This window comes from Rosa chinensis, chromosome 7, assembly GCF_002994745.2.
Source record: "Rosa chinensis cultivar Old Blush chromosome 7, RchiOBHm-V2, whole genome shotgun sequence".
In the NCBI taxonomy this organism is placed as follows: Eukaryota; Viridiplantae; Streptophyta; class Magnoliopsida; order Rosales; family Rosaceae; genus Rosa; species Rosa chinensis.
This window is the reverse complement of record NC_037094.1, coordinates 22451001-22468007: the sequence shown is the minus strand read 5'-3', so window position 1 is coordinate 22468007 and position 17007 is coordinate 22451001. Positions and strand designations below refer to the sequence as shown.

The 17007-nt window shown below is 40.0% G+C and overlaps 1 long non-coding RNA gene across 1 annotated transcript; it reads left to right on the top strand.

Annotated features, from left to right (window-relative positions):
• Nucleotides 1-1582: 1582 nt before the first annotated feature.
• LOC121050753 lies at nt 1583-6398 on the top strand. Its single transcript, XR_005803773.1, has 2 exons — nt 1583-2013; nt 6124-6398. It is a non-coding gene; the product is annotated as an uncharacterized LOC121050753 (long non-coding RNA).
• The last annotated feature ends 10609 nt before the right edge of the window (nt 6399-17007 follow it).

Sequence of the window (17007 nt, the reverse complement as noted above, 5' to 3'; positions counted from 1 at the left end):
TGTTACGTGACTTGGATTTCAAACTCAAAAGTACTATGTAGTTGTATTGTGACAACAAGGAAGCCATTGATATATCACAGAATCCAGTACAACATGATCATACTAAGCATGTAGAGGTTGTTCGTCACTTTATAAAGGAGAAGCTAGATGCCAAAATTATCAGCTTTCCTTTTGTTCCTACTGAATAGCAACTGGCAGATGTACTTACCAAATGAGTTTCCAGAAAGGCGTTTTATGACTCACTAAGCAAGTTGGGCATGGTTGATGTGTATGCGCCAACTTGAGGGGGAGCGTTAGCGTGAGTCATGGCTTAACATTAGGAGTGTAATATATATTGTAATTATATCGTAGTTAGTACTTACGTATTCTATGTGTGGTAGAAAATAGAGACGTAAGTCAATTGTATTCATGTAATCCTCTTTATAGACCTCCACTGTGAGATGAATAGATTATCATAAAATTCATTCTCTATATCTCATCTTATTTGACTATGTGGATTGGGAAATTTCACAACAGTTGTGCAAAAGATTGTTTAGAATTTAATTTCAAGACCTTCTCTTTCAAAGCATATAATGAGAGCTCGAGAAGAACTTAAACGATTCATTGTTCATTAAGTTTTTCGTCTTAGAGTTTTAAGCATATGTTGAAACTTAGACTTTTGGGAATGAATGTTGATGTTGATTAGGTCAATATCTTGTTTGACCTTACCAAACATATATTTGGCTAGCTTAAAGTTAGATAAAGATATGAACGATAAGAACGAAACAGAAATCAACTGAAATTAGGTACAAATTAACATAAATCAATACAATATGCTTAAAAAGAGAGAATGTGGCCATAATATATAAGAAAATTATTAATTTCTTAGGCTGGCTGGTGTGTTTGAATGAAGTACTTTTATTTATTTATTATTATTATTATTATTTTATATATTTAAATAAAGGACTGGTGCGGCTGCCCTCAAGTCTTGATTAATGAAACTGTCGAATACAAGGGAGGGATATTGAGTCTAAACCCCTGATTACAATAACCATCTAGAGTATGTCTCGAAATAATATCAGGAATCTCTACATAAAACATGTATTCTAACAAGCACCAACTAGTAAAGAGTGCTCTACAGACTACTCCATTTGCTTTGACATAGCAGTGACATAACGCAAACATAACTCGATTACAACGTAGCATAATTATCAATAGCACAGCTTTCCCACTATGTTACTGCTAGAGATTAGATCCGACAACCAACTTAGCTTCACCCTGCCACTAGGCGGTAGCGACCATTTGACAATGCAAAGAACTCGCTGTCGACCTAGAGCAGACAAGGCACTCTGAGTGCACACGCAAGCACAAAGCCCGACTAGTCTTACACACCTGATTTAGGGATTTATTGCTACCATAAAGAGCAATAAAACTAAACAGCATAAATAAACAAAAGCATAAAATAAACTAAAACTTATGGCATGACCCAAAAAATGAGCCCAAGCCCAAGTAGCAAGAAGATCACTACCTACATGACAAGCCCAGCCCAATACTGTTTCAGCCACCATCGATATCCCGACACCTTCGTCGCAGCTCCACCTGTTTCAGGTCGCCGCCATCATCAACGTTCCCTCAGCCTCGCAACCTAAGGTTCTAGCCATTCCAACCTAACTCAGATCTAAGACTACCCATAGATCCAAACCAAATCAGATCACCCATCATCCCTCCTCCGCTTCTGACTTCACACGATCCTAAAACCGCTCCCAGACCAGTGACTTCCGGCCAGCCCCGAGACAACATCCTCACTCATCAACCCCACCAAAGAGTACCAGACCACCGCTCGTCATCCGCCTTAATCTTCTCGACCACTTCTTTTGAATCCCAGTGATCTAGATCGAAGCCGCCCTGATTGAGAGCACTTCAACCGCACCCACAACACTCTGATGAGGTCGATGATGACGCCGATGCAGAGGGCCACTGGACGAGTGCAAAAGCAGCTAGGTTTTTACTTCCTGTTTTCGCTCTCTCTCTACGGTAAGAATTTTCCAATATTTCGATGAATGAATTACTTTTTATTTGCAGAGAGTTTGGTTTGGTTTGGGTTTTTTGTTTTGTTTTTTTTTTAATTTTTTTTTTTTTTTTTTAAGGAACGAGGTCAAACTTGTAATGAGAATGAGTGAATAGTACAAAAATAACAACCAAAACCTATTCTTTTTCTTTTGAATAAATATCATGTTAATATATATAAATGTTCAAGCCATAACAGACCATTACATATCCTCCCTCTACCGACTATGGGTAGATAAAAAGTCTGTGGACATGCCACAATGATATATAGATTAGACCTATTCATTTGAATATTCTCATGCTCACTTATTTAAGAGAGCTTACATACTAAGCAAATAAGCAAAGCATTAGTCTAAGTTTAAAAGAAAATAAAACTTAAATTTTCTCATTGCCCTTAACACTAGGGCTAAGAGGTTGAGTCTGAAATGCATAGAAGGCTTCCTATACTTTCTCAATATTCTTGTTCCTGGAAGGTTGCTTTGTTCTTTGATCCCAAAGGCCTTCCTCTCTTCTTTTTTCGCTCAATTTCAGATCCTTCCTTAAGCACAAGAATGCGACCTGGTGCCTCCAATAGGGCTAAGGATTTGCTAGCGAATTTGGAGGTAACTCTGGATGCTTTACCTTTTCTGTAGGGGCTTCAATGCTTGCCGGTGGCGCCAGTAACGCAGGGACCAGCTTGTGCTTCTTAGGTATGAGAAGGGCGAAGTAGGCCAACCTCTCTTGGTAGCAATACCCTTAGCAGGGACTAGCGCTAGTGTAGTGTTACTACATTCACCAGTCTCCTTGGGTTGCAGTACCTATTCCCTAATAACAATTGATTTACGTACCTGTTCCTTTTTACTGAAGAGAGCTCAACTAACTAGAGGAAGAATTGGAGTCTTGACACCCTGAAAGGTGAAGATACCATTGACAAATTGATTTGCAAACCCTAGCAACGGGACAACAATTTTTGGGAGTCTTTCTACCGGTTGTGCAGCGATGCTTTGCAGCAAAGGGGTAAACTCCTCCTTCATGATAGATCAAATGACAGATACTACACTTACCCACCAAGTTTTCAAAGAAAAATGAGATCTTTGCAGTGACGAGGCATCCAACTTTAGGGTTCTCTTGGAAAAGAAGGGTTTGGAGATGTCATGGGATACCCTAACCCTAGTCTTTCCAGTGGTGTTAAAGAGTTTGTCATCAAGCTCTAGAAATTTTCCAACCACAGATGCAATTTACTTGAAGGTGTGACACTCTTCAAAGTCCGGCAGCACATCTGTGATACAAACCCAGAAAAATAGCTCTGTCATGGGAACTCGATCAATAGGTGATATGCCTCAAACACCTGCAGGATCACCAATGCCTTGTTATATCTCCATGGACCACCACGGAGAACAAGCTCCCAGTAACCCTAGTACACCCACCTTTGAACCTGAAGCACATTTATTAAAACAAAAAAAAATCTAAACCTCTGAAGTAGACTAAATTTGATCAATAGAGTGAGTAGATTTCTTGCTAGTTGAAAAAGAAATGAAACAGACAAGAGAGTAGCAGATGGAATTTCACCATCTACAACCTCAGTTGGAGCAATTACCCCTTCCATACTTGTCACAATGTCAAGCTTTGAATCTTTCTATGCATCCGGAACCGCCTTCTCATCTTCTGGATAGCATTTCTACTTTTTAGTTCACTTACCTTTCACATCGTGATGCAAAACACATGCAACCTTAGGTTTTTTCTTACTTCCCTTTAGACATCCCAATTTCTTCTTTTTTGGAGAAATCAAAAGTTTTTCATGCTTTTGTTTCAAAGATAGAGGTTTGTCCTCCACTTGCAGCGATGAGGCACGCAATGGACGATACCTCTTTTGCCAGACCTATCAAGATTAGCTTCAGCCCGCTGTTTAGTGTCAATCAATAAAGCTTACACTATCTTCTCCAGATTGACAACAAAGTTCTTCTCCACCTGAGAGTCAACAATTGCTAAAAGAGTAGGAGTTGACGAGTTGTAAACAAATTGGGAGTTATAAGGAATATAATATCCTTTAGGAATCCTGCAGCCCTAAGCCCAGTTTGTAGTTGATCTGGCAAAATTAGGGTTTCAGGTTTCTTGGAGTCAGACCCCATAGTCCTTTGTCCCCCTCGTATCCCACGTCTTGCTGCCCATGCATGCATTAGTCCACGACGTCAGGCCTCTTGACGTCGCTTCCACTGTCGGCGACGCCTGGCCGTCCTGAACCCCCATGTCTGTGGCTCTCGGTATCACCACTGAAACAATGCTCAGCCGCTACAGCACTTCCTTAAGCCCCTGTGTCTCCTTCTCTTCTTTCTCAAATAAAAACAACTTGTCACAACCAATTACATCATGGTCAAACAGACCACAATCCTTGCAAAAGCCCTACATACATTCAAAGTTGAACTATAATTTCGTTTCAACCTTCGATGAGAAAGAGAAAAATTTTACAACCCTAACCCGTCGTCGAATGTCCAACTCAAGCTGGATTCGCTTCTCCTCTTCCTTCCTCTTAAGTGCAGGATGATCAAATTGGATGACCCGGCCCATGGAAGAGCCAATCAGTGAGAGTACAACCTTGTTGTGCAGCCATGGTGCTAGCCCACATACTCCAACCCAGGTCTCCAATGTCTTCAACGGAACAGCTTGTGGATGTACAATTCCGTCATACTCTACTAGAACCATCATCATGTTCTTATAGTGCCACAATCCTCCATGAAGGATCTTGTTTCTCTCTGACTCCCTATCAAATTGAAAGATAAACCTATCCCCTCATCTTGAAGAGACAGGCCTGATTTCACTATCCAAATAATCGGAATCATTCCCTTAAAGCCAGGAAACTTGTTCTTCAGTCCCAGAGACGCCCAACCATATTGGAGTGATCGTCCTGAAAAGCTGTTGCCCCTGCCGCTAGACCTGTAAATGGACCAGATTTGGATCGGATCGACCTAAATCCAAATCTGTTTACTTCAAAAAAAATTCGATCCAAACCCGCTCCGTTAACCTGGCGGATCGTTGATAGCTCGATCCAAATCCGTATCTGCCGGGTTAACGGATACCCGATCCGCTAATCCGACCCGTTATAATTTCAAATATTTTAAAATTTTAAATAGTAATATTAAATTTATATCATAATACCTCATAAGATATTAATAAAATATTAAAACAACATGAAAAGTATCACCAAAAGTAGAGTTACATTATCAACATTCTTAATGCTTCTTGGAATCTTGGGTGATAGACTGTCCCTTAGATTTCTACAAAAAATTTGTATTAGAAATTCTTCATATTTTATATTTTTAAAAAATAATATTTTATTATTACGAAAACGGGTCGGATCATTAACGGATCGGATCGACCTAGATCCGTATTTGATCCGTTAAATAAACGGGTTAACGGATTTGGATCATTAGCGGATCAACGGATCAAAACTTTCGATCCAAACCCGTCCAATAGTCACGGATCTGGAGCGGGTCCGGATCAAAATCCGGTCCATTTACAGGTCTACCTGCCGCCAATGGAGGAGATAGGATTTTAAAAAAGGGTGGGCTAAAAAAAAAAATTAATAAAAGTTTATTAATGCTTTAAATTATTTTTTTTTCCAAAGTTTTACTAGTAACATGTTTTATTATTTCCTTAAATTAAACCACATCATATATTAATTACATATTAAATAATCAAATAGCTAACTGACAAAAAAAAATCAACATTATAACGTTTGATAGAAATTCGATAACAAAAGTCTAAGACAAAAGAACATATTTACTCAAGTTGTGCTCTTGAATAGAACCAAAAATCTTTAATTATTGAATTTGTATCATAACTCTCAGCCAACTCTTATTCTGACCTAATTTCTCTAAAAAAATCAAGTTTTTTATGCGAATATGTCTCTTAAAGTATAATAGAAAATAAAACACAATCAAATACTTCAAGCAAAGAAATAACATAGATATGACCCAAAAAAAAATTAACATATGGGCTAACTTTAGAAATTTGAAGTGGGCTACTTTTTAATATTTAATTTTTTTTAACTAAAATTAAGCTATAAATTAATGTTTTTTTCAAATTTGGGGTGAGCTGTAGCCCAACGGAGCCCGTGTGTAGCTACGCCTTTGTCTCTGAGTTCCACATGAGCGGTATCAGGGAGTTAGAAAACTGCTGCAAGGCTTGCAATAGCATCAACCATGGAGATTTGATAGATTTGTCGAAGAAGAGTCAACGAGAAACCCTAGCACAGAAGATGGTTAGGTTAGTTAGAATCTAAAAATAGATGAAATACTTCTTATTTGAACTTTTCTCAAATTTTATCCATTTCCAGAGAGTTTGTTAAATGATGAAGCATTCAAATATTTCACTTAGACTTTTGTCAATCGCATAGTCAATAGTTGGACAGTCATGTATATGGTAGTGCCGGTGAGAGGGTGGTGGTGATTTTAGCGGCAATTAATTGGCTTAATACTTAGACTTTGGAAAAGGATAGCCTCCTTGTGAGACTGAGAAGGGTGGTTGTGAGTCGGGAAAATTTTGCTGTCGTTTTGACAAAACCAATTGCAGAGTGGTTAATTTGTCCGTCATATGTTTACTTTTCAGATCGGGCGTAGACCAAATTTGTTAAGGAATGCAGCCATGCCAGGTCGAGTTTCTAAATACCTAGAAGCATTCCCCGAAATTCCCTTAATGACCAGAATCCTAGAAGAGAGAGAAAGGACTAGAAGTTGACAAAGACGTGCAATCTCATAATGCATCATTTATAGTACTTCTCCAAAAAAATGAGTTGCATTAATCGAGTTTCCATGATTCTCACATTAAAAGTTTAAAACTGAAAAAGATTTATCCAACAAGAATATGCAAGACTGGTTTGGTGGTAAAAGAATCGCTACAGGAGTAACTGCGTTGATCTAATACGTATGGTATCTGATTGCTTGGGCATTTCATATTTTGCAAGGTCGTAATGGTTTTTCTTCGAATGAAAAAACAAAGTTTATAAGCAAAGAAACAATTATATCTTGAAAAACACTTCCATTTCAGCCAAACCTTTTTTCAATATATAAATATAGAAGAGAAATAATCAACATGGAATTATTTATTCAATAATAATCACGTAGTTTGATGAGAATATAAAGCTTTATATTTATATTGAAACAATGAATCATTTTCTTTTTGTGAGTTAAGTATAGAAATCATCTCAAATAAAATAACCAAATCCATAAGAAAGAAAAAAAATCCTTGCAGGGGTGTAAGTCTCCGTGTCACCCAATGCTATGTGTGATGTCCTATTATCTTTAAAAAGCCAGGAATCTGTGCGGGATGTGTTACTCCTATTCAAGGACGTTTTGCATCCCTTTAAACTAGCACCAAGGGCCCTAATATTGCCCGACTCTGACCATTGTACACAAAGTTAGGTACAGCATCGCTCTCAAATCTTCACCTTCACTCGTAAACTAGCACCAAGGGCCCTAATATTGCCCGACTCTGACCATTGTACACAAAGTTAGGTACAACATCGCTCTCACATCTTCACCTTCACTCGTAAATCGCTATTGAAAATGAGGGTTGCATATCCTTGCTGTACTTTTCCTCAGTAAAAATTATTAATTAATCAAAATTAAGATAAAATATCCTATTTGAATAATATATGTATGGATATATATATTGACTATTTTAACAAATTAAAAACTGTGATCGATGAATTGAGAAAGTCAAAAAGAATATTGTAAAAAGTACTCTAAAGGAGTGCACCCAAACACGCCTAATTGTCTGAAATGCTTATACATTTAACTGCATTATAGCTGGGAATTGGTATTTTCATTTGGGTTATTATACTTCAATTCGTGGTCTACAATCCACATAAAATAAGACCGACATTCTACGTCAGTACTGAACTTAAACCAGTAATAAATTTTGATCGAGTTTCTTCTCTGTTACCTTGCAAGCGAAGTCATGACATGTAATATAACAACAAACCGAGTCTCTGGTGAATCGTTCTATTTATATATCCACAATCCGTTCCGCATAGTTTTATCAGAGAACCTAGCTAGCTAGCTAGTCTGAAATGAACTTACAAGTCATTTAAAACTAGGCATGCCACACGTTTGGGAGTAAGTCCAAACTGACAAAGCCTCATCAATTTCCTAGTCTTCCTTGAAATCGTGTTTTACGTTTGGTGATGGAGTTCTGTCTAGCTTATCGGTTTTTAAATCATTCACACTACGGATAATAAAAAGGCCATAACGATGAATAGTAATACCTAGTTTTGAAAAAGGATCTGCCTCATGGTGAGACTGAGAAGGGCTGTGTGTGACTCGGGGAAAAGTATATATGTTCCTCCATGCTTCAACATTTTGCTGTCATTTTGACAAACCAAAGTTGTTCTTGATGTCTACTTTTCATATAGACCAAATTTGGTAGAAATTTCGGCAAGTCAAGTTACTATACAGTTAAAGCATACCGAGAAACTCCCTTATTGACCAAAACAGCAGAACCTTTGAGACGAAATATATAGGAAAACATTAAGAGCAAGTCCACTGGTCTTGCTTTGCCCGGGCAAAAGGGGAGAATGATGATGTGGTGACCAGGCAACAATCAATTTTCCCTTCCACCGGTGGTTTTTCAACCGGGCAAACTCTGCATTTCTTTGACCAAGGGCAAGAAAAATTCCAAGCCCATGCCTTTTGTCTTACCCTTGGGCGGCTGCCAGTTTGGAGAGAAGTCGAACGTGGCTGACGTCACAGGGGCTGCGGAGAGAGAAGAGAAACAGACGCCACGGAGTTGCTTTGATCTCGGCCTGGGAGCAGCGTCTGGGCCGGCTGATGCCACGGAGTGGCCGGACGAGGTGAGGCGACCTCGGGTTGCTTCGATCTCGGCCTGGGGGCAGCTTCTGGGCCGGCTGACGCCACGGAGTGGCCGGAAAAGGTCAGGCGACCTCGGGGGAGCCGGGTGCATGGACGGAGGACGCCAGAGGAGGGAGAAACAGGGGGTAGGGTCAGAACAGTAAAATAGCAGCAAGTAAACAGTAAAGTGTGAACAGTAGATATGAACAGTAAAAAGTGAACAGTGTTGCCCGGGCAAGAAAAAAACGGGTGCAAACCTATGTCCAGTATCAGTGAATAGTAACTTGACTGGTCGAATTCTTGACTTCTCGACTTTGCCTTTTCTTGACTACGGGTGCACTTGACCCAGCAGGAGAGAGAATCGAAAGGACTATAGCTGACAAAGACGCACATCAAGAACTAGAGTCGGAGATTTGCATTAAGTTTACTTTTCAGTTTTCATCTTACAGCGAAAAAAGATGGGGCCTATGACACCAATGACCAACCACCCCCAACGGCCCCCCCCGGGTCGGCGCCTATGACATCAACCCCCCGGCAAATGTATATCACAAAACCACAGATTCTGGTTCTTTTTATAAAAGTTCCTTGAAGCCACTCCATCTGTGGCAAACTAAAGTCGTATAGATGATATAATAGGCACACTATAGGCGTAGCATATTTGGTACACCCACAAAATAAGAGATTGTGATGCAAATCTATGTTGCCCACATGAAAATTTACAATTTTATAGTTGTTCAGATTAAGTCTTACATTATTATCATATTTATACATTACATTCAAAGTAAAAGAAACTGATTCAAACCCATGAGAAGGAGAGAAATGTTTCCATATAATGGTTAGTAAATAACATCGCTCTCACATCTATCTCTTAACGCGTTAATCATATAGATATCTCTTAACGCATTAATCATATAGATATTAAGTACGTGAGAAAAACAGTTACATATCCTTTTCTATCTAGCTCTATGAGAATTCATTTTCGAAAATATAAAACATCAGAACAATTAACAATGTTCACAAATTAGAGATGGTGATGGACAACCTAAAAAAGAAAAAGATAAAAAAAAAGTTTATTATCTGTGTACCTGCTTGTAAACCAAGTCATGATGTAATTAATAGGCATTAAGTTTACGTGGAATCATTCTACATATCCATAAATCCATTCTACATTTAGTACTTTTAAACATCAAATTGACCAAGCTAGCTTAGTCTGAAACGAGTTTGTAGGTCGTTTAAAATCAATACAAGCCACACGTTTGAGAGTAAGTTCAAACTGATCCAAAGCCTCACCAAATTCCTAGTCTTTCCTTGAAATCGTGTTTCACCAAACGGTGAGTTCTGTCTTTATCTAGTAGCTGTCGGTTATTAGGTGTCTTTGTTTAATTTGGGTTGTTGACAGTTTTGGATTCGTATTGCGACTAAAAGACTAATATACGAAGACCTTGTACTTCTATAGGTACGTTGATCTGATTTAGTCTGATGAAAAGTTTATGTCTTTTGTTCAATATGTATTGCTCTCTTTGATTATCATTGATGAGAAACTTCCAATCTTTTCCATTCTTTGACAACGGATTAATCAAAAGGATCTTCATTTTATTTGAAATATTTACATGGAAAATGACATCTAGTTTGTGTGTCTGGCCCACACTCTGATTACTTGTCTGAGTTGTTATAGGGTTAGTCTAACTGATATCTACGGAGATATTTCAATCATTGTATGATTCAGTTACCTTATAAGACGTAGATTCTTTGCTTGTAATCTTCTATATAAAGAGGTCCCCTATTATCAATGAAAGTACAACTCAATTCTCTCCCAATTTCATTTTTCTTAAAACATGTTATCAGCACGAAGCCCTAACCCTGAAACCCTAAAATAACCTTCAAACCCGAGTGTCCATCGCCGCACACCTTGAAGACTTTGATCCCAGGAGCCTAGAACCGGCGGCGGAACCACCGGAACCGGCCGAAAAAGCCACGAACCGGCCACGGGAAAAAATGAACCGGCCAAGTTAGCCTTGCCAGCAAGCCTCCCGTCGACACTAGCGCGCACCCTCATGCCAGTTGTTAGCCTTGACCACGCTTGCATTAGCCTCGCTACCCCCTGTTGTTAACCTTGCCCACACTTGTGATTAGCCGCTTGCTTCTGCAAGTTAGCCTTGCTGCCCTCCCACACCTGTGCGGCAGAATAGCCTCGCTCGCCTTCCGCTTACATGCCCAGCAGCAGCCTCGCCCCCGCGCACTCCCTTGTCGCCTCTGCGCAGCAGCTCCGATCTGCCTGCCCTAGGCCTCCAATACCTCGCTCACGCTTGCGCGCAAGCACACACAACAGCGCCAGCAGCACGCTCAATGCACACACAGCCCCTGCACGTGGTTTGCCTCACTACCAGCAAACTCTAGCCAGGTTCCAGCCACCGCCGGCCACCACCTCCGACAGATTTGTCCAGCGACCCTTTTTTCGAGGTAAATTTTTATAAAAGTTGCCGCTTTCAAGTAATTTACTTTCTTTTCTTTTCTCGAGGACTTTTAACCTCTCTTCTTCTACCCCCATTTCTTCTTTCATGGGGAGACCGAAGCCAAACTGTGGGGGTTCGTGCTATCTCCAACCTTGGAGCTTGTTGAAATCTCCAAACTTAGAATTTGTTGAGAATATATGATTGACCACATACACATTATTGTTTTGATCTAACCCAATACCTCTTGGAATCGAATTTCTTGGGAGCGATTACGTTCAGAAATTCTTATTGTTTTCGTGGTAGCCTTTTTGCTCGGAAAGTAACCCTTTTTCTTGTTCTATTTCAGGATGAGTACCTGAACAAACTGGATTTTGCTTCATTAGGAACAATTGGCTCTGCATATCACAGGTGGGTTCGTGATGTTTGCCAGCATCTCAAGGCCCAAGGAATCCTGGATACAATTATTAAGCCTAGCCATTACATGCTAACTATATATTGAGCAAGCTTAAGTTTTGGAAGCAAATAGAGCAGCCTTAGAGGCAAATAAGGCGAAAGCCATCATCTTAATTACTCGTCATATGGATGATTCGCTCCAATACGAGTATATGAATGAAGAAGACCCCAGAAGGATGTGGGTCTCACTTGAAGAAAGCTTTGGCACCGTCCGTGACTCCCTGCTTCCTGACTTAGAAGTGAGATGACATAATCTCCTTTTCTGTGATTTCAAGACAGTTCTTGACTATAATTCAAAAGCACTTTGCATTAAATCCTTGATGGAATTCTATAGAAAATATATCACAGATGCGATGTTGATTGAGAGGACTCTCTCTACCTTCCCCGTTTCTTCTTTGATGGTTGCTAAGAACTATCAAATCGATGTTACTGGAGGACGGATCACAAGGTTTCATGAGCTCATTGAAGCCATGAATGTTGCTGAAAAGCATGACAACATCCTTGTGAAGAATTATAATTCGAGACCGGTGGGAACAAAGTCTATTTCAGAGTCCAATTATAGTCGCGCTCCTAAGGGAGGGTGCCAAGAGTGAAATCCAAAATCTAGGAAAAATTCTAGATAGTTTAGTCCATATTCTCGCTCCAATGAGGAAGGTAACGGCCATAATAGGCGGACATGGAACCAACGCGGAAAGAGAGAGGGAGGCAACACCTCTAGCCATGTTGGAGTCGCCACCCAACACTAAGAGTCATCCTAATGATGTTTTCAAAGCACCTCAATCATGAGAGTTTGAGCACAGAGATGTATGTTCTCAATGTAGAGCATCCGGTCATTGGGCACACATTTGTAGAGCTCGCGAAAGTATTGTCACCGCCTACAAAGCATATTGTGAAGTAAGAGAAGCTCACTATGTGGAATGAGAAGATCAAGAAGGTGATCTGGTGTTAAGGTTTGAAGACTTCAAATCTGGTTGGGATCAATAGCTCACCAATTTTTTTTACGTCTTTATTTTTTCAAGAGATGTAATATGGCAATTGCCATATATTTTGTACTAAATGTCATTGGTTTAGTTTCTCTTCAAGTGGGCTCATTCAAAGTGTATGATGTCTAGGAAGGTTTTGAGATAAGTGGTACTTAAGTGAGCTTTACTCCACCAACATCTCTCTACTCACCTCGTCATATTTATTTTGGAGTTACCGAAAAAAGTTAAACAACTACCTTTATTTTGCATTAACTAATTTCGGATTAGATTTTGTTTTGGTCAAAGAAACAATGATGTACATCATTGGCTTATGAATAAAATTTCGAGTTCTTTTCATTATGACTCCATTTGCAATTCTGAGCATATTACTTTGTGACTACCATGGCTGGGCCATCAGAATTAGTTCAAGAATATGGAATAGCCCAAATTACTTTTGCCAAATGGCACCTTGATTACTGTCACAGAAACTCTTTATGCTCCTAGGGAAAATCGAACCCTTTTGAGATATTTGAGCCAATGGATTCCATGTGAAACGCATATAGAGAACGGAAAAGAGTTCATTTGCATTTTCTTTGATGATTGCGAATAAATGCTCATCTTAGAGAAACTTATGTGTCTCTCTAGTGGACTCTATCTCACCACTATTCTAGCTATTAAATCTAATAAAGTCATGAGAGAAGATCTCTTGGATTTAGACATATATTGGGTTTGTCACGACATGATAAATCATCCTAGTCATGATATGATGATCTATCTATTAAAGACTTCACAGGAATATTAATTCTTTCTAGCGAAATGAAGCAAGAATCAAAGGTTGATTACTGGACTGAGTGTGACCACCGCCGCTGCCTTTGGCGTCCGCTGCCGTCCACCACCGTCCTAGGGCTAGTAACGTCCCTATCCATGATGCCATGTATGGCATCCATCATGGTGATGAAGCCATTAGTGATGCTGTAGCCACCAACTTTGCTTCCAATAGCGTTTCAGACGCTCAGACTCAACCAAAATCCTCATTGGTTGCTTCTAAGGCCCCTCGCTTGTTCTACAAAGCTTGTTCCTTATGGTAATTATGATCGAAACTGTCCTATGCAAATGATACGAAAATACTCATTCTGTTCTTGCATAGAATCCGAGGGGATTCTGTGAACCAATTCAAGCAACTTGCAAGCTTTTATATATTTCATGATGTTGGTTGACACGCAAACACGTTGGTCACGTGTTGTGCCATTGTCCACTTGTCATGCTGCTTATACTACACTCCTAGCATAGGTCATATGGCCATGGGCTCATTCCCAGGTCATCCTATTAAGTCAATTGGACTTGACAATGTTAGAGAGTTTACATCGAAGACTTTCGATGATTATTGCATATTATTGGGATTGATGTTGGACATCATATTCCCATGTACACACCCAAATAGTCTCTCAGAAACGACTACGATGGTAGGCTGAACATTGGTAATGCACACCAATCTCCCTATATCTTCTTGGGGTGATACAATATCTCATGCAGCTATGCTAATTCGTCTACGACTCACCGCCGCTCAATCTATCTCTGTGTTACCGCTAGTGACTAGGTACCAGTATCTCGTACTTACGCATATTTGAGTGTGCCATTTATGTGCCTATTACGCTGCCACATAACACTAAGATGGGTCTTCACAGACTAATGGGAAAATACGTTGGATAGACTCCAATAACCGTCTGTCGATTAATACCCTTGCTAGGCGATCTCTTTACCGCTAGCTTTGTGGATTGTCACTTTAATGAGACAGTCTTCCAGTCGTTAGGGGGAGATAATAATATGGATGTTTAGCAGGAACGACAGGATTTGTCATGTCTCATAACGATCCCCGCTAAAGTGACTAGATCACACATATCTGCGGCAAATATGCTTGCAAGGATGGATATCCCTACGAGAGGACGTAACGCCACCCTACACGGAGGTAGGCATGCATGGCACCAATGCCATAGAGTGGCACTCTGGCATCACAAGCCATGACCCTAGCTAGGATGCATAAGAGGCCCATGGGTTTGAAGGATCCTTTGGCACAACTCGATCCTTTGATCATTGACACTCAAAATCCATTTCATGAGAATGTTCCGGATTAAGATTATCGTTGGGGGGATGCCTCAATATCATAATCTACTCCTGAGAATATAGAGCTCTCTGAAAATTACATTAGTGTACATGAGACGTGGGATAAAAACTCCATCATGATTGATGATGTATTTGCGTATTTCATTGTGCATGAGTTCGTTGATATCGAACCATGCTTTGTTGATGAATGAATGTTAATGTAGAATAGGTCTTTATTAGAAAGCGTGATGAGAAAAAGATATGGTAATCTCGCCTTATAGCACAAGACTTCTCACAAACGCCCTGGAATTGACTACGAGAAGACATATTCCCTCGTAATAGATGTCATTGCACTCCACTCCCTTGTCAGTTTGGTAGTTTCTGAATAACTGAACATGCAGCTTACAAATGTGGTCATTATGTATCTTTATGGGGATCTAGATACTTAATATACATGAAGGTTCCTGGTGGACTTCATTCACTCAGTTCAAGTGGCTCTAGACCACGGAGCGTGTCCGCAAAGAAGTTGAAATGCTTACTAAATTGACTACTTGATTGGAAAGGGATATGCCTGTGCGTTTTCATGACAAGTTCCGGATTTTATCGCAGTTTATGTTGATGACATGATTTTCTTTGGAAGCCCTTAAAAAGTTAAGGGAAACCTCTAAACACTTGAAATCCGAGTTTAGGATGAAGGATCTTGGGAGAACAAGATATTGTCTCGGTTTGAACTTGGGCACCGTGTTGATGGATGCTTAGTTATTTTGACAAGGTCAAGCCTTCAAGCACGCCCATGATCGTCAGTAGTCTTGATCCTAAAAAAGATCATTTTCGTCCGAAGGATGATGACGAAGATGTGCGAGAGGTGAAGGTACCCTACTTGAGTACAATAGGCGCATTATTGTACTTAGCTCAATACACAAGACCAGACATCTCATTTGCAGTGAACTTGTTAGCTAGGAATAGCTTCGTGCCAACACGACGCCATTAGACTGGTGTAAAAGATATCTTTTGATACTTGAGATATACGATTGATATGGGCTTGTTCTATCCCTACAAAGAAACGATAGATCGGACCCATCACACATCAGGAACACCGCTAACACTGACCTGCATCTTCTATCTCTATCCCAAAATGACATTAGTGTTTTGGAAGGTTTTGCTGATACTGGGTGCCACTCTGACCCACACAAAGGTCATTCCCAAATTAGTTAAGTGTTCACCATGGGTAAAACTGTGATATCTTGGAAGTCTACATAGCAGATCCTAATCACTATACTTTTGAACCATGCATAGATTATTGCTCTTCATAAAGTAGTTCGTGAATGTATATGGATTAGATCCATAATTACGCATGTTCAAAGCAATTGTGGTTAAAAGTCTACCATAGATGAGCCTACGAGTATTTATGAGGATAATGCTGTTTGCTTTGAACTAATGAAGTAAGGCTACATCAAAGGCGACAACACCAAGCATCATCAGCAACAACAGACTCTCCTCCAGATCAAAGTGAACTAAGTTCGATTTGGCAGACTTGTCCACTAAGTCATTGCCCAAATCCACTTTCAAGAAACATGTTGGTAGCATCGTTTGAGGAAATTATTTGATCTCCCATGACCATAGTCATAAGGGGGAGATGCAAACATCAGGGGGAGATATCTACATGTATAGTCTCAAAACGTGAAGGGTGTGTTGTACTCTTTTTCTCCATCGGACGAGGTTATTTTTGTCCCACTGGGTTTTTGTTACTCAGCAAGGTTTTTGACAAGGCAAGAAGAAGAGCACCACGTAGGGCGACACAAGGGGGAGTATTTAAGGACACCTAGTTTGTGTGTCTGACCCAAAACTCTGATTACTTGTCTGAGTTGTAATAGGGTAAGTCTTACCGATATCTACGGAGATATTTCAATCATTGTATGATTCAGTTACCTTGTAAGATGCAGATTTTTTGCTTGTAATCCTCTATATAAAGAGAACCCTATTATCAATGAAAGTACAACTCAATTCTCTCCCAATTTCGTGGGGTCTTAAGGCTTCAAGATTTGCTTTTTCTTCTTTGGTCTTGGTTCTGTAAGATGCTTCTCTACTCTCAGGCGGCAGCACAGGCGTGGGTGATGGGCGATTGGCGATCGGTGGAGGCGCAAACATGGAGTATGTGGCCAGAAACCA